This window comes from Pristiophorus japonicus, chromosome 5, assembly GCF_044704955.1.
Source record: "Pristiophorus japonicus isolate sPriJap1 chromosome 5, sPriJap1.hap1, whole genome shotgun sequence".
Taxonomy (NCBI): domain Eukaryota; kingdom Metazoa; phylum Chordata; class Chondrichthyes; family Pristiophoridae; genus Pristiophorus; species Pristiophorus japonicus.
The window spans coordinates 3,442,420-3,465,834 of NC_091981.1; the positions used below are offsets into that span (position 1 = coordinate 3,442,420).

Below are 23,415 nucleotides of genomic sequence, written 5' to 3' on the forward strand. Positions count from 1 at the left end.
CTCTCTCTCTAACCAGTCATTTTAGAAATAGAATAGAAAAACACAATATTTTTTAAACTGTGAGAAACTTTTAAATGTTGGTGTTCAGACAGATTTAGGTGTCCTTCTGCATGAAACACAGAGAGTTTAATGCAGGTACAGCAAGCAATAAGGAAGCAAATGGCATGTTGTCCTTTATTGCAAGCGGGTTGGAGTACGAGAGTAAGGAAGTCTTGCTACAATTGTACAGGGCCCTGGTGAGACCACACCTGGAGTACTGTGCACAGTTTTGGTCTCCTTATCTAAGGAAGGATATACTCGCCTTGGAGGCAGTGCAACGAAGGTTCACCAGACTGATCCCTGGGGTGAGAGGGTTGTCCTATGAGGAGAGATTGAGTAGATTGGGCCGATACTCTCTGGAGTTTAGAAGAATGAGAGGTGATCTCATTGAAACATAAGATTCTGAGGGGGGTTGACAGGGTAGATGATGAGAGGATGTTTCCCCCGGACTGGAGAGTCTAGAACCAGGGGTCACAGTCTCAGGATAAGGGGTCGGCCATTTAGGACTGAGATGAGGAGGAATTTCTTCACTCAGAGGGTGGTGAATCTTTGGAATTCTCTACCCCAGAGGGCTGTGGAGGCTCAGTCTCTGAATATATAATAGATCTTTGGACTCTCGGGGAATCGAGGGATATGGGGATCGGGCGGGAAAGTGGAGTTGAGGTCGAAGATCAGCCGTGATCTTATTGAATGGTGGAGCAGGCTCGAGGGGCCGAATGGCCGACTCCTGCTCCTAATTCTGATGTTCTTATCCCCGGTCTGGTTTCGGCAGCTCCAAGGGATCCTCTGCTTCTGCTCCTAAGCCCAGCGATTCTGTAAAGTTTTCTACTCAGACAAACCCAGGAATGTTAATATCAGGAGAATATTCATTTGTGATTTGGGAACTTGCCGTTGCACCTTATGCTATTTTGAAATACAATTTTAAATAAAATATATTGAAAATCTTTACTTCCGCCACAAACTCTGTCCCCCAGCCACTGACTCCATCCCTCTCCCTGGCAACTGTCGGAGGCTGAAGCAGACTGTTCGCAACCTTGGTGTCATGTTTGACCCCGAGATGATATTCCGACCACATATCCACATCATCACTCAGACCGCCTATTTCCATCACTGGAACATCGCCCGACTCCAACCTTGCCTCTAGACTTGATGATTCCAACCCACTCCTGGCCGACCTCCATGTTCCCCTCTCCGTAAACTTGAGATCATCTAAACTCGGCTACCCGTGTCCTAACTCGCACTAAGTCCCGCTCACCCATCACCCCCTATGCTCACTGACTTGCATTGGCTCCCCGTTAAGCAACGCCTCGATTTTAAAATTCTCATCCTTGTTTTTAAATCCCTCCATGGCCCTCCCCCCTCCCTATCTCTGTAATCTCCTCCAGCCCCACAACCCCCCAAGATGTCTGCGCTCCTCTAATTCTGCCCTTCTGAGCATCCCTGATTATAATCGCTCCACCATCGGTGGCCGTGCCTTCTGTTGCCTGGGCCCCAAGCTCTGGAACTCCCTCCCTAAACCTCTCCACCTCTCTTTCCTCCTTTAAGACGCTCCTTAAAACCTACCTCTTTGACCTAGCTATTGTTCACCTGCCCTAATAGCTCCTTATGTCGCTTGGTGTCAAATTTTGTTTGATAACGCTCCTGTGAATCGCCTTGGAACGTTTTACTACGTTAAAGGCACTATATAAATACAAGTTTTTGTTATTATTCATACTTCAATGCTTGATGGGCACGCTACCCACCACCTTCAACACTCACTCCCTCCACCACCGGCGCACCGTGGCTGCAGTGTGCACCATCTACAAGATGTACTGCAGCAACTTGCCAAGGCTTCTTCGGCAGCACCTCCCAAACCCACGACCTCTACCACCTAGAAGGACAAGGGCAGCAGGTGCATGGGAACACCACCACCTCCAGGTTCCCCTCCCAGTCACACACCATCCTGACTTGGAAATATATCGGCCGTTCCTTCATCGTCGCTGGGTCACAATCCTGGAACTCCCTCCCTAACAGCACTGTGGGAGCACCTTCACCACACGGACTGCAGCGGTTCAAGAAGGCGGCTCACCACCACCTTCTCAAGGGGCAATTAGGGATGGGCAATAAATGCCGGCCTTGCCAGCGACGCCCACATCCCAGGAACTAATTTAAAAATATATACAAAATATACTGCAGTTATAATTGATTTTATTATGCTCGATTATAAACAGCAATACAATCTGTATGGATGAATTTAATGCCCGTTATTATAGAACCTCTGCTTCCAATGGTATCAAGCCCTCCCTGTTGGTCGATTCCACAGCACCAACGGCACAAGTGAAACAGCTGAACTTGCAAACTTAAAGTCGTGACTGCGATGTTTCTGGTCAAGGAACTTCCCTAATGTCTGGGGAAGGTCAGTACAGGACAGCAGTGTGAAAACAACATTGTGCAATTGCTCGGGTGAGCTGAGACCTTAAGCTTCCCGCAGTTTGAGGCTGCAGAGAAACTTCAGCCAGGCAGCTTGCTAACTGTGTCTCTGCTAACCTGGAGGCATTAGTACTTGTGATTTATATTCCAGCGCTACTGCTGATGTTCCTGGCAGCACTGTAATGTAGGCCGACATTTATTGCCCATCCCTAATTGCCCCTTGAGAAGGTGGTGGTGAGCCGCCTTCTTGAACCGCTGCAGTCCGTGTGGTGAAGGTGCTCCCACAGTGCTGTTAGGGAGGGAGTTCCAGGATTGTGACCCAGCGACGATGAAGGAACGGCCGATATATTTCCCAGTCGGGATGGTGTGTGACTGGGAGGGGAACAACTTGAATTTATATATAGTAGTAAAACATCCCAAGGTGCTTCACAGGAGCGATTATAAAACAAAATTTGACACAGAGCAACATTAGGTCAGATGATCAAAAGTTGGGTCAAAGAGGTAGGTTTTAAGGAGCATCTTAAAGGAGGAGAGAGGCGGAGAGATTGAAGGAAGAAATTCCAAAGTTTAGATGTGGGGGTAAACGTGGCCTCCTGATGCTAGGTAATGGCATCCGAGATGTGCGCAATCACTTCTAACGGGAATTGCGCCGGACGCCATATTGGTAAATGAGTTAACGCACAAGCAGCCAACGAGTGGTGGCAGCAGGCAGGGTAAGACGTCAATCAGTATACAAAGCTGATTTGACGCCAGCGCTGTCATTTTCGAACACTACGCTCCAGCCTACACTCGGTCTTAACCTCGCACCGCTGAACACAACATTAAACAGCATGAAGGTGCCTCTCCCACCAGCACTATTTAAAGAGATCAGCAACTACTCACAGGTTAGTTGCTGGATTATTTCTTCTGACTGCTGGTGCAATTGTACGTGTTTTTTGGAGCTTTCCTATACTTGCCTGATGTTTCAATGAGTCTACAGGGAGTAGTGTGGCCGGTGCTGAAGTACTATTTTGTTGATTTAAAAGTTTGCGCTGAAACAAGTTGGTTCCAGATGTGGGTGACCTGGGAGGGATTCCTCTGGGAATTGAGCATGACTGGGAGAATGAAGAGAGGCAGGACAAGCTGCTAGACGAGGGAAGAGGAGGAGGGGGAAGGACTCTAGGGCTCTCAGTGGGAGGTCATATCTCCCCAGGGACGTTAGGGATCACTCTCACCTCAACTTCTGCGAGGACCAATGCTTGAGACATCTTTGTTTCACTAAAGATGTCTTAACTGAAATCTGCCAACTGCTGCAGCCACAACTGCAACCTCAAAGCAGGGCAAGGACCGCATTGCCTGTCAAGGTCACTGTGGCTCTTAACTTTTATGCCTCTGGCTCCTTCCAGGCGGGAGATATTAAGCAACATCTTGCAGTTTGCATTGCACTGCCGTCAACATCACAGGCGGTCCCTGGAACGAGGATGACTTGCTTCCACATGAGTTCACAGATGTTTCAATGAAGGACCCGATGTTCCAGTCCTGAACTCCAATTGAGGGGGTGGAAAATGCCTGTGCATGGATTATTTTAATGTGTGGTGACCATTGCACATCTGCGGCACGGACCTAGTGCGCACACATATCGCAGTGTGGGCTGGCCCGTGCTCTCGGCGCTTCTGGGCCCCGTACCCTCATTCGCCGCACCTCCGCCACGAAACATCGGCGGGGCCCTGGTACAGCAGAGGAGCGAGAAGGTCGTGGCAGACTTGTGACGAGTGATGGGGGCGGAGGAACAATGAGGGACCGTGGCTGAGATTTGGTGGGTGATCGTGGCAGAGGTGCGGCGAGTGTTTTTGTGGCGGAGGAGCGGCGAGGGATCATGGCGGAGGTGCAACTGCTGTGTAAGGGAGGTCACTGAGGCTCTCTATAGACAGACAGCTTCATCGCATTCCCTCTTGCCAAGAGACAAGTAGACAGAGTGAGCACGGGTTGCAGGCTTACCCATGGGGCAGGGTGCCATTGACTGCACACAAAAACGCCTTGCGTGTGCCTCATGTGAACTGGGCGATTTTCATGAATGGAAAGGGATTCCACTCTCTCTGTGTGCAGCTGGCGTGCGATCACAAGCAGCACATCGTGCAGATGAATGCCTGTTATCCTGGCAGTAGTCACGATTCCTTCATTCTGCGGCCGACCTCTCTGGATTTGACCCACCACTGCAAGCCAAAGGCTGACTACTGGGCGACAAAGGTTATCCACACATGACATGGCCCATGACTCCGGTCTGGAACCCATGCTCGTGTGCACAGCAGGTCTACAATGGGAGCCATGTTGACACAAGGAACATTATAGAGCACATCCTCAAAGCAATGCTTCCTTCCGCTGCCTGGACCTCTCCGGAGGAGCCCTGCAGTGCTCTGCTGGGCAAGGATGAAGATTTGTGGGGGTTTGCTGCACACTGCAACACCTGGCCGTTGTGAGGGAGCGGCCCTTGCCATCGCCTACCAGGCAACAAGCTGAGGAACAGGAGGAGGAGCAGGACGTACAACAGGAAGAAGAAGATAGGATACAACGTAGACAACCCCTTTCTGCCCGGGCTTGACGTGATGAAACTATTAATGAGCGACACCAGTAACCTCAAACACAGCTCCCCATTCACCCACCGTCCCACGCTTCTTACCTTCCCTTACTGACCATCACCTCATCCCCTTCCCGGCCAGACAAAAATGAAAAACCACCAGAAAATGTAGATTCCAATCCAAATTTATGAATTCAATCATGCTATAATACATGTAAAAATAAACGAGACCCTGTATATTCCCGTAGTGCCTCTGCTTGTCCTGGTGTTCCCACAAGGTGTTTCCCCAGTGACTCCTGACTTCCAGTTGAAGAGACTGCAGATGACCCTGGAGGGCGACCTTGAGTAGCTCTGGGTCTTAGAAGGCCCGGCTTCGGACTGCACCACAGTTTGGGCGGGCTGACAGACAGGCAGTAGCAGGGGCCACTGGTGGAGTGCCAAGGGTGTCAACGCACGAATGCTGCCATCCTGAGAGAGGAGGGCAAGCTTCACGCTACACGGAGCCACTGTCACTCTGCCGGGGCGGCGTTCAGGAACCCGACGAACAGGATCTGTTGGAGAAGAGATTGGTGGACCGCTGAGACGCCCTGGAAGCCCCTTTGAATAGTGGTATCGGACCCCCCCCCGCCGATGCATACAGCCAACGGGCAGTGCGGGGAGCTGCACACAACAATCCTGGCAAGTTGGCTCCAAAGTTGTCTCAGAGGCAGGAAGCAAAGGGTAATAAGAACATGAACATAAGAAATAGGAGCAGGAGTCGGCCATACTGCCCCTCGAGCCTGCTCCGCCATTTAATACGAAATGGCTGATCCGATCATGGACTCAGCTCCACTTCCCTGCCCGCTCCCCATAACCCATTATCGCTCAAAAATCTGTCTTAAATATATTCAATGACCCAGCTTCCACAGCTCTCTGAGGCAACAAATTCCACAGATTTACAACCCTCCGAGAGAAAAAATTCCTCCTCATCTGTTTTAAATGGACGGCCCCTTATTCTAAGATCATGCCCTCTAGTTCTCGTCTCCCCCATCAGTGGAAACATCCTCTCTGCATCCACCTTGTCAAGCCCACTCATAGTCGTTTCAACAAGATCACCTCACATTCTTCCTACTCAACCTTTCCTCCTAAGACAACCCCCTCGTCTCCGGAATCAGCCGAGTGAACCTTAATGGATGTTTTTGTGACTGGAAGGCTGTTTCCAGTGGGGTTCTGAAGGGCTCAGTACTAGGCGCCTTGCACTTTGTGGGTATAAAAACAAAGAAAATAGGTGCAGGAGTAGGCCATTCGGCCCTTCGAGCCTGCACCACCATTCAATAAGATCATGGCTGATCATTCCCTCAGTACCCCTTTCCTGCTTTCTCTCCATACCCCTTGATCCCTTTAGCCGTAAGGGCCACATCTAACTCCTTTTTGAATATATCCAATGAATTGGCCTCACCATCTTTCCGTGGTAGAGAATTCCACAGGTTCACCACTCTCTGGGTGAAGAAGTTTCTCCCCATCTCGGTCCTAAATGGCTTACCCCTTATCCTTAGACTGTGACCCCTGGTTCTGGACTTCCCCAACATCGGGAACATTCTTCCTGCATCTAACCTATCCAATCCTTCAGAATTTTATATGTTTCTATGAGATCCCTTCTCATTCTTCTAAATTCCAGTGAATGTAAGCCTAGTCGATCCAGTCTTTCTTCATATGGCAGTCCTGCCATCCCGGGAACCTTTGCTGCACTCCCTCAATAGCAAGAATGTCCTTCCTCAGATTAGGAGACCAAAACTGTACACAATATTCAAGATGTGGCCTCACCAAGGCCCTGTACAACTGCAGTAAGACCTCCCTGCTCCTATACTCAAATCCCCTCGCTATGAAGGCCAACATACCATTTACCGCCTTCACCGCCTGCTGTACCTGCATGGCCAACCTTCAATGACTGATGTACCATGACACCCAGGTCTTGTTGCACCTCCCCTTTTCCTAATCTGTCACCATTCAGATAAAAAGTCTGTCTCTCTCTTTTTACCACCAAAGTGGATAACCTCACATTTATCCACATTATACTTCATCTGCCATGCATTTGCCCACTCACCTAACCTATCCAAGTCACCCTGCAGCCTCTTAGCGTCCTCTTCACAGCTCACACTGCCACCCAACTTAGTATCATCTGCAAACTTGGAGATATTACATTCAATTCCTTCATCTAAATCATTCATGTATATTGTAAATAGCTGGGGTCCCAGCACTGTACCTTGCGGTACCCCACTAGTCACTGCCTGCCATTCTGAAAAGGACCCGTTTATTCCCACTCTTTGCTTCCTGTCTGCCAACCATGTCAATACATTACCCCCAATATCATGTGCTTTAATTTTGCACACTAATCTCTTGTGTGGGACCTTGTCAAAAGCCTTTTGAAAGTCCAAATAAACCACATCCACTGGTTCTTCTCCACTCTACTAGTTACATCCTCAAAAATTTTTAGAAGATTTGTCAAGCATGATTTCCCTTTCATAAATACATGCTGACTTAGATCGATCCTGTCACGGCTTTCCAAATGCGCTGCTATTACATCTTTAATAATTGATTCCAACATTTTCCCCACTACCGATGTCAGGCTAACCAGTCTATAATTTCCTGTTTTCTCTCTCCCTCCTTTGTTTAAAAAGTGGGGTTACATTAGCTACCCTCCAATCCATAGGAACTGATCCAGAGTTTATAGAATGTTTGAAAATTACCACCAATGCATCCAATATTTCTAGGGCCACTTCCTTAAGTACTCTGGGATGCAGACTATCAGGCCCTGGGGATTTATCGGCCTTCAATCCCATCAATTTCCCTAACACAATTTGCTGACTGATAAGGATTTCCTTCAGTTCCTCCTTCTCGCTAGACATTTGGTCCCCTAGTATTTCCAGAAGGTTATTTGTGTCTTCCTTCGTGAAGACAGAACCAAAGTATTTGTTCAACTGGTCTGCCATTTCTTTGTTCCCCATTATAAATTCAACTGATTCTGACTGCAAGAGACCTATATTTGTCTTCACTAATCGTTTTCTCTTCACATATCTATAGAAGCTTTTGCAGTCAGTTTTTATGTTTCCTGCAAGTTTACTTTCATACTGTTATTTCCCCCTCCTAATTAAACCCTTTGTCCTCCTCTGCTGAATTCTAAATTTCTCCCAGTCCTCAGGTTTGCTGCTTTTTCTGGCCAATTTATATGCCTCTTCCTTGGATATGTCAATGATTTAGACTTGAATGTAGCGGGTATGATTAAGAAGTTTGCAGATGATACAAAAATCGGCTGTGTGGTTGATAATGAAGAAAGCTGTAGACTGCAGGAAGATATCAATGAACTGGTCAGGTGGGCAGAACAGTGGCAAATGGAATTCAATCCTGAGAAGTGTGAGGTAATGCTTTTGGGGAGGGCTAACAAGGCAAGGGAATACACATTAAATGGTAGGACACTGAGAAGTGTAGAGGAACAAAGGGACCTTGGAGTGCAGGTCCACAGATCCCTGAAGGTAGCAGGTCAGGTAGATAAGGTGATTAAGAAGGCATACGGAATACCTGCCTTTATTAGCCGAGGCACAGAATACAAAAGCAGTGAGGTTATGCTTAAACTGTATAAAACTCTAGTTAGGCTACAGCTAGAGTACTGCGTGCAGTTCTGGTCACCACTTTACAGAAAAGATGTGATTGCACTAGAGAGGATACAGAGGAGATTTACGAGGATGTTGCCAGGACTGGAGAATTTTAGCTATGAAGAAAGATTGGATAGGCTGGGGTTGTTTTCTTTGGAACAGAGGAGGCTGAGGGGAGACCTCATTGAGGTGTATAAAATTATGAGGGGCCTAGATAGAGTGGATAGGAAGGACCGATTTCCCTTAGCAGAGGAGTCAACAACCAGGGGGCTTTAATTCAAAGTAATTGGGGGGAGGTTTAGAGGGGATTTGAGGGGAAATTTCTTCAGCTAGAGGGTGGTGGGGGTCTGGGACTCACTGCCTGAAAGGGTGGTAGAGGCAGAAACCCTCACCACATTTAAAAAGTACCTGGATGTGCACCTGATGTGCCGTAACCTACAGGGCTACGGACCGAGAGCGGGAAAGTGGGATTAGGCTGGGTAGCTCTTTGTCGGCTGGCACGGACATGATGGGCCTCCTTCTGTGCTGTAAATTTCTATGATGCTATGAATTGTGTAAACCACACGAATTTACCGTGCTGCCTGCAACGCAATAAACAAGAGCGGGTTAATCGCGATTTTCAGGGGCCACCCAATACCTTCCCACCTGTGCGTATATTATCTGCCACTTCGGACCCGAGCTGTTAACCTCTTTTTACACTTCCTTCTCTCACCTTCCCTCAATGGTCAATATCTAACGTGTTGTAACACGGCTATGAAGTGCCTTGGGACGCTTTACTACGTTAAAGGCGCTATATAAATAAAAGTTATTATTATTCATTAGGACTATTACTTAATTACTTAAGGGTTAGGATTAAGGATGTAGATAGCAGGTGAGACAGTTTGACACAAGGAGAACTTACGCCAATTATAATTGCTACAAGTAAAGTGGATAAGAAATCTGTCATCGTAATAGGACAATTACTTGGGTATAGGAAACAAATTTAAGGAGAAGGGAGCTCAGTTAGCGGTCTTTGGATTGTCGATGGTAATTGGAAGATTTCCGGAAAGAAATAACATGATCATCGGTTTCAATAATTGGCTCAAGATGGAGTAATAAGAAAAGTTTGTGTTTGTAGATAACTAGCAGATATTTTCTGAGGAGGATAGATTTTTCAGAAGGTGGGATTCATCTGAATAGGGTGGGGGCTAAAAGATTGGCATAGAATATACACCATGCCTTTCTGAAGTATTGAAACTAATTGGAATCAGGAATACCATAATGTGTAGTTGCAGTTAAGACTGGGGAACATAGGACAGCTGATAGTATGAGTAACAATTTAATACATTTAAATTACAGAGATCAAGTTACTTTACATCAGGGGAAACCAAATAAGTCATCCGGAAAATTCTTTAAAATGCTTTTATACTAATGCTAGAAGTATTAGAATTAAAAGACTTGCATTTCTATAGCGCCTTTCACCTCAGGACGTCCCAATGTGCTTTACAGCCAATGAAGTACATTTTGAAATGTAATCGCTGTTGTAATGTGGGAAACGCAGCAGACAATTTGCGCACAGCAAGCTCCCACACACAGCAATGTGATAATGACCAGATAATCTGTTTTAGTGATGATGATTGAGGGATAAATATTGGCCCCAGGACACCGGGGAGAACTCCTCTGCTCTTCTTCAAAATAGTGCCATGGGATCTTTTACGTCCAGCTGAGAGCAGACGGGGCCTCAGTTTAATGTCTCATCCGAAAGAGCTGGAATTACACACATGTGCTTCCACAGAGAATTTGGCAACTCTGAATCATGTTTGGATAGTAACACTGGATCAAAACTGGAAACATTACACGGGATTCTGTAAAAACGGGATGTACATAGAAACATAGAAATTTACAGCGCAGAAGGAGGCCATTTCAGCCCATTGTGTCCGCGCCGGCCGACAAAGAGTCACACGGCCCTCGGTCAGCAGCCCTGAAGGTTACATATAAACCCATGAACAACGACGGAAAGATAAAGAGCACCCGGCCCAACCAGTCTGCCTCACACAACTGCAACACCCCTTACACTGAAACATTCTACACTCCACCACAACCGGAGCCATGTGATCTCCTGGGAGAGGCAAAAACCAGATAAAAACCCAGGCCAATTTAAGGAGAAAAAATCTGGAAAAATTCCTCTCCCACCCATCCAGGCGATCGACACTAGCCCAGGAGATCACCCTGGCCGTATTCGATTCCCTGCAGTACTTAACATTATATCTGCTCCGTCCAACAAAAGGTCATCCAGTCTAATCCCAATTACCAGCTCTAGGTCTGTAACCTGCAGGTTACTGCACTTTAAGTGCACATCCAACCATCTCTTAAAAGTGGTGAGGGTTTCTGCATCCACCACTCTTCCAGGCAGCGAGTTCCAGATCCCCACAACCCTCTGCGTAAAGAAGCCCCCCCTCAAATCCCCTCTAAACCTTCCACCAACCACCTTAAAACTATGCCCCCTCGTAAGAGACTCCTCCACCAATGGAAATAGACCCTCACTATCCACTGTGTCCAGGCCCCTCAATTTTTTGTACACCTCAATGAGGTCTCCTCTCACCCTCCTCTGTTCCACTGAGAACAAACCCAGCCTATCCAATCTGTCCTCATAACTAAGATTCTCCATTCCAGGCAACATCCTAGTAAATCTCCTCTGCACCCTCTCTAGTGCAATCACGTCCTTCCTATAATACGGCGACCAGAACTGCACGCAGTACTCCAGCTGTGGCCTGACCAAAGTATTATACAATTTAAGCATAACCTCCCTGCTCTTATATTCTATGCTTCAGTCAATAAAGGCAAGCATTCCGTATGCCTTCTTAACCACCTTATCCACATGGCCTGCTACTTTCAGGGATCTGTGGACAAGCACTCCAAGGTCCCTTTGTTCATCTACACTATTAAGTGGCCTACCGCTTAATGTGTATACCCTTTCCTTATTAGCCCTCTCAAAGTCATCACCTCACACTTCTCTGAATTAAATTCCATTTGCCACTGCTCTGCCGACCTGACCAGTAGATTGATAACCTCCTGCAGCCCATGACTTTCCTCTTCATTATCAACCACACAGCCAATTTTTGGGTCGTCTACAAACATCTTAATCATACTCCCTATATTCAAATCTAAATCATTGATATATACCACAAAAAGCAAGGGACCCAATACTGAGCCCTGCGGAACCCCACTGGAAACATCCTTCCAGTCACAAAAACATCCACCAATCATTACCCTTTGCTTCTTACCTCTAAGCCAATTTTGGTTCCAACTTGCCACTTTGCCCTATATCCCATGGGCTTTAACCTTCATGACCAGACTACCATGTGGAACCTTATCAAAAGCGTTGCTAAGTCCATATATACTATATCGTACGCACTACCCTCATCGACCCTCTTGGTTACCTCCTCAAAAATTTCAATCAGGTTAGCCAAACACGATCTTCCCTTAACAAATCCGTGCTGACTGTCCCTAATTAATCCTTGCCTTTCCAAATGTAGATTTATCTTGTCTTTCAGGATTTTTTCCAATAATTTTCCCACCACTGAGGTTAGGCTGACAGGCCTGTAATTACTCGGCCTATCCCTTTCTCCCTTCTTAAACAAGGGTACCACATTAGCAGTCCTTCAATCCTCCGGCACCATGCCCAGATCCAAAGAGGACTGGAAAATGATAGTCAAGGCCTCTGCTATTTCCTCTTTTACTTCGCTCAACAGCCTGGGATGCATTTCATCTGGGTCTGGGGACTTATCTACTTTCAAAGCTTCTAAACCCCTTAATACTTCTTCTCTCACTATATTTATTTCATCCAGAATATCACACTCCTCCTCGATAGCAGTATCTGCATTGCCCCTTTCCTTTGTGAAAACAGATACAAAGTATTCATTAAGAACCCGACCAACATCTTCCGCCTCCATACAAAGATTACCCTCATGGTCTCTAATAGGCCCTACCCTATCTTTAGTTACCCTCTTACTCTTAATATATTTATAGAACATCTTAGGGTTTACCTTAATTTTACTGGCCAAGAATTTTTCATGCTCTCTCTTAGCATTCCTAATATCCTTTTTAATTTTGCCTCTTAACTTTCTATATTCCTCTAAAGATTCAATAGTATTTAGCCGTTTCGTAATCCTCCCCTGTAAGTCCCTAGATATCCAGGGGGCTCTAGAATTATTTTACCCAGCCTTTTTCTTTAAGGGCATATGTTTGGCTTGAGCCTTCCAGATCTCCTCCTTGAATGCCTCCCACTGTTCCGACACTTATTTACCCACAAGTAGCTGTTTCCAGTCCACTGTGGCCAAATCACTCCTTAACTTAGCAAAATTAGTTTTACCCAATTCGGAACTTTTATTACAGGCCTATCCTTGTCCTTATCCATAACCAACTTGAACCTGACTGAATTATGATCACTGGACCCAAGTGCTCTCCCACTGATGCCCCTCCCCAAAACTAAATCCAAGACAGCCCCCTCTCGTGTTGGGCTTGCTACATACTGACTAAAAAAGTTCTCTTGAATGCATTTCAAGAATTCCGCACCCTCTATACCCTTCACACTAAATTTGTCCCAATCAATATTTAGATAGATAAAATCCCCTACTATTACTACCCAATGGCTTTTGGACTTCACAGCAATTTGCCTACATATTTGCTCCTTTATCTCCCTCCCACTGTTTGGGGCTCTATAATATATGCTCAGCAATGTGATTGCCCCTTTTTTTCAATTCGACCCATATGGCCTCATTTGATGATCCCTGTAACACATCATCCCTCCTCACCGCTGTAATAGTTTCTTTAATCAATACCGCGATCCCTCCCCCCCATCCTTTTTACCCCCCTCTCTATCCTGTCTAAAAATCCTGTAGCCAGGAATATTGACTTGCCAAACCTGCCCCTCTTTCAGCCATGTTTCTGTAATGGCTATAATGTCATACTCCCAAGTGTCTACCTGTGCTCTTAGCTAATCCGCTTTATTTGCTATACTCCTTGTGTTAAAGTATATACCATTCAGCACAGGAAGACCTCCTTGCTTACTACACACTAACCCTTGATTCCTCTGTGTTACAGATTCGCTTTCTAGATTCTTGCTATCCAATTTCTGCTTTACTTCCTTCCCTTTTGAATTTGTTCTCAGGTTCCCATCCCCCTGCCAAGCTAGTTTAAACTCTCCCCAACAGCACTAGCAAAACTCCCTGTGAGGATATTGGTCCCGGTGCTGTTGATGTGCAACCTGTCCAGTTTGTACAGGTCCCATCTCCCCCAGGAGCGGTCCCAATGCCTCAACAATTTAAAGCCCTTCCTCCTACACCAACTTTCCAGCCACATGTTCATCCTCTCTATCCTTCTATTCTTGTACTCATTAGCACATGGCACCAGTAGTAATCCAGAAATTATTATCTTTGAGGTCCTACCCTTTAATTTTCTTCCTAGTTCCCTGAATTCTTCCTGTAGGCCCTCATCCCTCATTTTACCTGTGTCGTTGGTCCCGATGTGGACCATGATCTCTAGCTGTTTACCCTCTCCCCACCAGGATGCCCTGCGTCCGCTCTGTGACATCCTTGACCCTGGCACCAGGGAGGCTGCAGAAATGCCTGTCTGTTCCCCTAACTATAGAATCCCCTATCACGAGGGCTCTTTTGTTCTTTGTCCCTCCCCCCTGTGCAGCCGAGCCACCCGTGGTGCCTTGGAATTGGCTCTGGCTGCACTCCCCAGAGGCACCATCGTCCTCACCGATACTCAGATGTGAATATCGTTTTGAAAGCGAGATGGACTCACGGGGGCACTCCTGCACTACCTGCCTAGCGTTCTTACTGCATCTGGTGGTCACCCACTTCCCCCTCTGCCTGCACACCTTTAAGCTGCGGGGTGACCACCTCCTGAAACGCGCTGTCCACGTAGCTCTCGGCCTCGCGGATGCACCGTATTGACTCCAGCCGCCGCTCAAACTCCGAAACAGGGAGCTCGAGCAGTTGAAGCTGGAGACACCTCCTGCGCACAGGGTTATCTAGGCTGCGCGAAGCGTCTAGGACCTCCCACATGCTGCAGGATGTGCACGCCACGGGACTGAGCTGCACTGCCATCCCTCTAGTTAGACTTATCTAGTTTAAAATCTTTTATATAAAAACATTTATCGGTAAATGAGCAAGAATATCGATCAACAGGCGGGAGCTGAAATAGTTTGGGAGTAGCCAAAGCATTGGCTTGGCTCAAAGTTCACTCTTGGCATAGAATCATAGAACAGTACAGCACAGGAAACCATTCGGCCCATCTGTGCCCACTCTTTCCCCATATCCCTGCAATTTATTCTCCTTCAAATATTTATTCAATTCTCTTTTGAAGGTGACTATTGAATCTGTATCCACCACCCTATCAGGCAGTGCCTTCCAAATCCTAACCATTCGTTGAGTAAGAAAATATTTCCTCACAATGCCTCTGGTTCTTTTGCCAAATCACCCTAAATCAGCCACAGGAAATAGTTTCTCTTTATTTACTCTATCTAGACCCCTCATGATTTTTAACACCTCTACGAAATCTCCTCTTGGCCTTCTCTTCTCCAAGAACAACCCCAGCTTCTCCAGTCGCTCCACATAACTGTATTCCCTCATCCCTGGAACCATTCTAGTAAATCTGCCAGATGCTGTTCCTCCACTTAGGGCGGTCTTGGGCCAGAGATTCCCAGGTGCCGGTGGGGATGTTACACTTTATCAAGGAAGCTTTGAGAGTGTCCTTGAAGCGTTTCTCCTGCCCACATCCGGCTCGCTTACCGTGTAGGAGTTCCAAGTAGAGCGCTTGCTTTGGGAGTCCCATGTCGGGCATGTGGACAATGTGGCCCGCCCAACGGAGCTGGTCGAGTGTGGTCAGTGCTTCGATGCTGGCCTGAGCGAGAACACTGACCCCGCCACACATCACTGCTCCTCAGTCATCAAAATCCATGGCTTGGCCTTGGACAACATGGACCATTTTCCATACTGCGGGAGTCTACCATCAGCAAGGGCAGACATCGATGACAAGGTCCACCACCTCCAGTGCGCCAGCACAGCCTTCGGTCGCCTGAGGAAGAGTGTTTGAAGACCAGGACCTCAAATCTGGCACCAAGCTTATGGTCTCCAGGCCAGTAGCGATACCTGCCCTCCTATATGGTTCAGTGACGTGGACTATATACAGCAGACACCTCAAAGCGCTGGAGCAGTAACACCAGCGCTGCCTCTGCAAGATCCTGCAAATCTACTGGGAGGACAACTGTACAGGGCTTTGGTGAGACCACATCAGTACTGTGCAGTCCTGGTCTCCATATCTCAGGAAGGACATACATATGCCTTAGAGACGGTGCAACGAAGGTTCACTAGATTGATCCCTGGGATGAGAGAGTTGACCTATGAGATCGAGTATACTCTCAAGAATGAGAGATGATCTCACTGAAGCGTAAGATTCTGAGGGGGATTGACAGGGTAGATGCTGAGAGGATGTTTCCCCCGGGCTGGGGAGTCTCGAACCAGGGGTCACAGTCTCAGGATAAGAGGTCGGCCATTTAACACTGAGATGAGGAGCAATTTCTTCACTCAGAGGGTTGTGGATATTTGGAATTCTCTGCCCCAGAGGGCTGTGGATGCTCAGCCGTTGAGTAGATTCAGATTTTTGAACTCTTCGGGAATTAAAGGATCGGGCGGGAAAATGGAGCTGAGGTCGAAGATCAGCCATGATCTTACTGAATGGTGGAGCAGGCTCGAGGGGCCGAATGGCCAGCTCCTGCTCCTAATTCTTATGTTTTTTTATAGCACATTATCACAGGGAAATTTTCATGATGTTGTTTGACATGTGTGAAGACTGCGTTCTTTGTTGACTATCTCCTTACTGTGTGTGTTACGAAGAGTATCAGCGAGAACTGAATGGCCTGAGATTTGAGGAGTCAGCAGGAAAGCAAAGGCGTTTGCTCCTGGCCCCGTGGTAAGCTTCCCACAAAGATCTCGCGATCTGTGTCGAGAACCTTCAATTCAATCCAACCGAGTTTAGTGGGGACTTCCTTGTACGAGCTGCCGTGACGTCAACAAGCTGTCTAAGCAGCTAATCACAACGCAGAATTCTCAGACCACGAACCAGGAAGTGAGTAAGCTGTTAAAATTCTAACCTTTTAAAAATGTTAAGAGCGCAAAACAAAGACTGGGACTCTTACACGGGGAGAAGGCAAACCTGGAATAAAGATGTACAAACTTTAAATATAATTTTTAAGTTTCTTAAAAATGTTAATTATTAAAATGGATCAATTTGACACTGCACAAAATTTAAATGAGTGTTTCGAGGCCACAACCTTTGTTTAGCAGTCAGTACACTGTTAAAATTCCAAGTACACTGAATCCCTTTGGGTCTAACTTTTAGTGGGGAATGTAACAGCGGGGTGAGCGCGGAGGAGCCGAAGGTTTCGGCAGTTTCCCCGATTACCCGTGTGTGGGGGAGGGGCACAGCGCGGCCAGTGTCAGATCTGTGAATGACGGGACCGCAACTTCAGGATTTCCACATGCGCCTGCTTCAGTGCTGCATCATTCTAAGATTCAATTAAAGGGTTTCAGCTAAAATTGAATGTGGACACCGCTGCAGGACCCAATGTCATTTAGCCCAGGGAGGCGTGGGAAATGGGGAGATCCCGAGAGCCACTGGCTTTCACATTCAATGGTACATTGCGATCCAGGTTGGGCCCATGGATTGGAGGGTGGTTCGTGCACCCTTTTAAAAAAAGGCAGGAAATTAGAACCTGGAAATTACAGACTTCAGTTTTGGGCACTGACCCGCAAAGGAGACTATATTGGCCAGTGTCAGCCGTGGCTCAGTAGGCAGTACACACATCTCTGAGTCAAAAGGTTGTGGGTTCAAGTCCCACTTCAGAAACTTGAGCACAAAAATCTAGGCTGACACTCCACTGAAATGCTGAGGGAGTGCCGCACTTTCGGAGGGGCGGTACTGAGGGAGTGCCGCACTGTCGGAGGGGCAGTACTGAGGGAGTGCCGCACTGTCAGAGGGGCAGTACTGAGGGAGCGCCGCACTGTCGGAAGGGCAGTACTGAGGGAGTGCCGCACTGTCGGAGGGGCAGTACTGAGGGAGTGCCGCACTGTCGGAGGGGCAGTACTGAGGGAGTGCCGCACTGTCGGAGGGGCAGTACTGAGGGAGTGCCGCACTGTCGGAGGGGCAGTACTGAGGGAGTGCCGCACTGTCGGAGCGGCAGTACTGACGGAGCGCCGCACTGTCGGAGCGGCAGTACTGAGGGAGCGCCGCACTGTCGGAGGGGCAGTACTGAGGGAGCGCCGCACTGTCGGAGGGGCAGTACTGAGGGAGTGCCGCACTGTCGGAGGGGCAGTACTGAGGGAGTGCCGCACTGTCGGAGCGGCAGTACTGACGGAGCGCCACACTGTTGGGAGGTGCCATCTTTCAGCTGAGATGTTAAACCAAGGTCCTATCTGCCCTCACAGGTGGATGCAAAAGATTTCGAAGAAGAGCAGGGGAGTTATCCCTAGTGGCCTGGGGCCAATCTTTATCCTTCACTCAACATAACAAAAAAAATTATCTGGTCATCACAGTGCTGTTTGTCAGAACATCTTTGCAGGTCGGGGCTATAAAAAGAGCTTGGAGACACTGCAGCTTCCAGCGCGAGCTGCTCCAGGTGTGCGATGGCTTCGAGGATGGCGAATGGGTGACGTCATCACGACCCAGATTACCATTGTGGGCAGGAACATCGGCGGTGCCCTGGTATAGCAGAGGAGCGGGAAGGTTGTGGCGGACTTGGGACGAGTGATCGGGGTGGAGGAGTGATGGGTGATTGTGGCGGAAATGCAGCGAGTGTTTATGGCGGAGGAGCGGAGAGAGTGTGGTGAATGAGTACGGGCCCAAGGGCAGTATGGGCCAGCCCACACTGCGATATGTGCGCACACTAGGTCCGTGAAAATCTCCAGTCATCCTGGTTAATCCTTGCCACTCCGTGTGACATGGTTTGCAACTGTCACCACATTAAATTCCAGACAGGCATATTCCACCCCCTCAATTGGAGCTCAAGACCGGAACATCGGGTCCTTCATTGAAACTCATGTGGAAGCAAATCATCCTCGTTCGAGAGACTGCCTCTGATGATGTTTGTCAGTGGTCATGAAAGGTGCTATATAAATGCAAGTATTTCTTTCTTGGAGCAGGTACAGTGCAGACTGATACCAACGCTTCAATGTCAGCCATGACTAAGTAGGCAGCACTCACCCAAGTCAGAAGGTTGTGGGTTCAAGTCCCACTCCGGAGACTTGAGCTCACAAATCTAGGCTGACACTCCCAGTGCAGTGCTGAGGGAGCACTGCACTGTCAGATGAGATATCAAACTGGTGCCGCCTGCTCTCAGGTGGATGTGAAAGATCCCACGGCACTAAAGAGCAGCAGGGGAGTTATCCCCAGCGTCCTGGGGCCAATCTTTATCCTTCAATCAATATCACCAGAAGATTATCGAGTCATTATCGTTGTTTGTGGGAGCTTGTTGTGCACAAATTGGCTGCCGCGTTTCCCACATTACAACAGTGTCAGTGTGAGCTGCGAGGATGCTCTGAGGCTGCAGAGTGACTTGGATAGGTTAGCTGAGTGGGCAAATGCATGGCAGATGGTATAATGTGGATAAATGTGAGGTTATCCATTTTGGTGGTAAAAGAGAGACAGACTTTTTAATCTGAATGGTGACAGATTAGGAAAAGGGGAGGTGCAACGAGACCTGGGTGTCATGGTACATCAGTCATTGAAGGTTGGCATGCAGGTACAGCAGGCGGTTAAGAAAGCAAATGGAATGTTGGCCTTCATAGCGAGGGGATTTGAGTACAGGGGTAGGGAGGTGTTACTACAGTTGTACAGGGCCTTGGTGAGGCCACACCTGGAGTATTGTGTACAGTTTTGGTCTCCTAACTTGAGGAAGGACGTTCTTGCTATTGAGGGACTGCAGCAAAGGTTCACCAGACTGATTCCCGGGATGGCGGGACTGACATATCAAGAAAGACTGGATCAACTGGACTTGTATTCACTGGAGTTCAGAAGAATGAGAGGGGATCTCATAGAAACGTTTGAAATTCTGACGGATTTAGACAGGTTAGATGCAGGAAGAATGTTCCCAATGTTGGGGAAGTCCAGAACCAGGGGTCATAGTCTAAGGATAAGGGGCAAGCCATTTAGGACCGAGATGAGGAGAAACTTCTTCACCCAGAGAGTGGTGAACCTGTGGAATTCTCTACCACAGAAAGTTGTTGAGGCCAATTCACTAAATATATTCAAAAAGGAGTTAGATGTAGTCCTTACTACTAGGGGGATCAAGGGGTATGGCAAGAAAGCAGGAATGGGGTACTAAAGTTGCATGTGCAGCCATGAACTCATTGAATGGCGGTGCAGGCTAAAAGGGCCGAATGGCCTACTCCTGCACCTATTTTCTATGTTTCAACTGAATTGTTCTCAAGAGATCAGGAAAGCACATATTGGTACATGGAAGTGTGATACTATCCAGTGAATCCTGCTCAAAGTGTAGACACAGATGTTATTGTAAAGCAAGGATCAGGTTTACAATAACCATCTTTCAATCAAATGATCAATAAAATATACTCACGTTAACCAAAGTTTCCCTCCACGTCTCACATTATCCTGACTTGGAAATAAACCACCGTTCCTTCATCGTCGCTAGGTCAAAACCCTGGAACTCCCTAACAGCACTGTGGGAGCACCTTCACCACACGGAGTTTTTAAAATATTCTTTGAGATGTGGGCGTCGCTGGCAAGGCCAGCATTTATTGCTCATTCCTAATTGCCCTCGAGAAGGCCTTGAGTCGCCGCCTTCAACTGCTACAGTCCATGTGGTGAAGGTCTTTGTAGCGGTTTAATACAACTCAGTGTCTTGCTAGACCATTTCAGAGTCAACCATTTTGCTGTGAGTCTGAGTTGCATAAGCGTACAGACCGGGTAAAGACAGCAGATTTCCTTCCCTAAAGGGCATTAAGTGAACCAAACGACAATCCAACAATTTTCAGTCACCATTACTTAATAAACTGAATTGAAATTCTCCAGCTGCATGTGGGATTTGAACTTGTGTCTCAGGGTCATTAGTCCTGTAACATAACCACTATGCTACCATACCTTTGACTGCAGCGGTTCAAGGCGGCATCTCACCACCACCGTCTCCCAGGCAATTAGGGACAGACAATAAATGCCGGCCTGGCCAGTGTCGCTCACATCCCAGAATGAATAAAAAATATATATAAATGAACGTTGCTATTGGAAGCAACCGATGGGAGGCTGGAAAGCTGGGGAATTTCATGCAGTTAGTCAGTAGCCTGCCCTTATTGAAAAAAGACTGAACATTTGACTTCAGTTACCATCTCATTTCCTTAACATTGTAAAATTGCTGAGATGTTGGCTGCAAGACAATGTTTGAGAAAGTTTAATAACCTAGACCAAGTCTGGCTTGTTTCAGGGAGACTAGCCCAACATATGTGGATCTAATTTAATTTATAATTGGGAAAAGTGTGTGGCACACTCAGATGAATGTCTGTGACATAGAAGCTGGCATTATTGCTGGACAGAAATAGATTTTGGCCTGTACTCCACTCATTCAGCATTTTTCTTATTTGGTGGTACACACAAACAAGTCGTGTCCGAGGATGCCCACTGGATCCATCCTCAGCTTGTTTCTAGTGGTGCCAAGAGTCCTCACATCTACCCATCTCCCTTCATGAATTTGAACTTTTTCATTAAACAGTAGAGAAGAAATTTTGACGCTCATCATTTAGATACTTTGGGTATTAGTAGAATGGATACAGAACAGCAGCTATCATGTGTGTCTGACTCTCATGCTGGAGCCCAAATCAGCAGGGAGTGGTGGGGGGTGGGAAGAGAGCAAAACAGAACTCAAACGATTGTGAATGAGAACTATGGCCCCTCTACTCTTCCTTATCCCCCAATCCCTGCCCTCTGATCTGGAGACCGACCAATTGTTGTGGCCCCTACTGCTGATAGGACAGACATCAACTACAAACCAAGAATCCATTGCTTCTCATTCTCCCCGGGAAGGTAGATGATTCAATGAACATCACAACCCTATTAGTGCCTGACACAAAGGACCATTTTCATGTCCCAGAGCCTCAGACTCTTCAGCCATGACAGGAATGTCCCAAGTGCAGCTCATGGGTCAAAGTCCACAGCACATGCAACTCGATCAGATTTCCACTCGTCACGGACTCTCTCATCTGAATTTTATGGGCCTGGAGATTTGAAGAGGTCTGTCTTAGCTCGGCTACCTTATTAGTAGCGAAAATTTCAAGTCACAATACCAAGATCAGTCCTGAGCAGCAACTTAAGAGTGATTGGAAACATGGCGTTAAGACCCTATACGTGGCCCATGTGGCTTCAGTCACACTAGGAGAGCCCTGAATTAGGGCATCGTAGCTGTCTTGATCCGTAGACATCCACATGCAAGTCTTTTGAGTCAAAGAGCCGGCAGGAGCAGAAATTCCTGCTTTGTCCCTCTTACTATCAAGTGCCAAGGCCAACAGCAGCACCCGAGCGGAAGCCAGTAAACCCAATGCCAAGATAGTTACATGTTGCCATTACAAACCAGAACATTTGAGAGTACAGGTTTAACAAGGAATCGACTCGATGCTTGTAAATATTTTGCTCAAGGAAAACCAGCTGACATTAACAATTACAATCAAGTAAAAAATGAATTTAATGTGATGGGCTTTTAAATATATCGAAGAATGTTTGCGAAAATCATGCAGCCAGTGCCCCTTTAAACAGGGCGCCAGTAAAAGATTCAGAACATAAATGAATCATCCTATGAAAAGTTGATGGGAATTTCCAACCATTTTTTATTCAATCAACTTATACATACTTGAAATTATGTAAGAGGAGACAAAATTCGTTAAACTACATATAAACTTAATATTGGTGCTCTAGTAATTAAGTCACTCACACAATAAATGAAATAAGTCCAGTTTAATTCTGTTTCTATAACCGCATATTTCCATGAAGCGTCCGCGTTGCAGGATACAATAGCTGTTGAGGGGAGGGGTGGAGGAGTGTCCTCTCGTTAAACTATTACAACCATTGCAGAAATGACACGTTCTACTTAGCCCTCCCAAAAAATCCCTAGGATGAAGCAATATTGATCAAACACATCTCATTTCACCTGCTTGCATTTTTCAGCGTATTAAAAGTAACTGCAAGTGGACTTTTGTCTAATTTCACATTTTTTATACAAAAGCTACACACAGTGTCACACTTCAGAATACAATTAAATCGATTATGAATTAGTGCTCTACACAATTACTTCAGGTTTCCTTTAAAAATCAGGAACGGCTATAGCATTGCCACTATAACTTAACACTACAGGACTATGTTAAAAGGAATATCATTGACTGGTCTACTCTACTTCAAAGCAAGCTACATCAGTACCATTACAGAGATTTTAAAAAAAATAATAAAAAAAGTTAACAGGCAAGGCTAGAGTTTTTAATAAGTTCCATCTCTTGATCCAATCTTGAACGTTCTTCGAAAGTAAGCAGCCATTTCCAAATCCATTCTCTGATACTCCGACCAAAAGGACCAGAACAAAATACTTTGACTGTTCCCATAGGAAACTCAGCTTTTTGTTAGTGTCAGGCACTTTCTGAGATACTAGCCCACCCCTCGAGCCCTCTCAGCAATTCTACAGGCCAATCACAATGCAAGTTCATTCAGACAGTACAACTGCAAAAAGAAAAGAAAACATTCTTAACT

At 46.8% G+C, this 23,415-nt stretch overlaps 1 protein-coding gene across 3 annotated transcripts in view; it reads right to left on the reverse strand.

The window, feature by feature from the left end:
• Positions 1 to 22,617: 22,617 nt before the first annotated feature.
• Positions 22,618 to 23,415, reverse strand: part of ctnnb1 (catenin (cadherin-associated protein), beta 1) — a 43,908-nt gene continuing 43,110 nt past the window's right edge. For all 3 annotated transcript variants that reach the window (XM_070880308.1, XM_070880306.1, XM_070880307.1), the window contains exon 16: positions 22,618 to 23,385. The gene's annotated coding sequence lies outside the window, so the exon portion shown is untranslated. The remainder of the gene's footprint in view (positions 23,386 to 23,415) is intronic.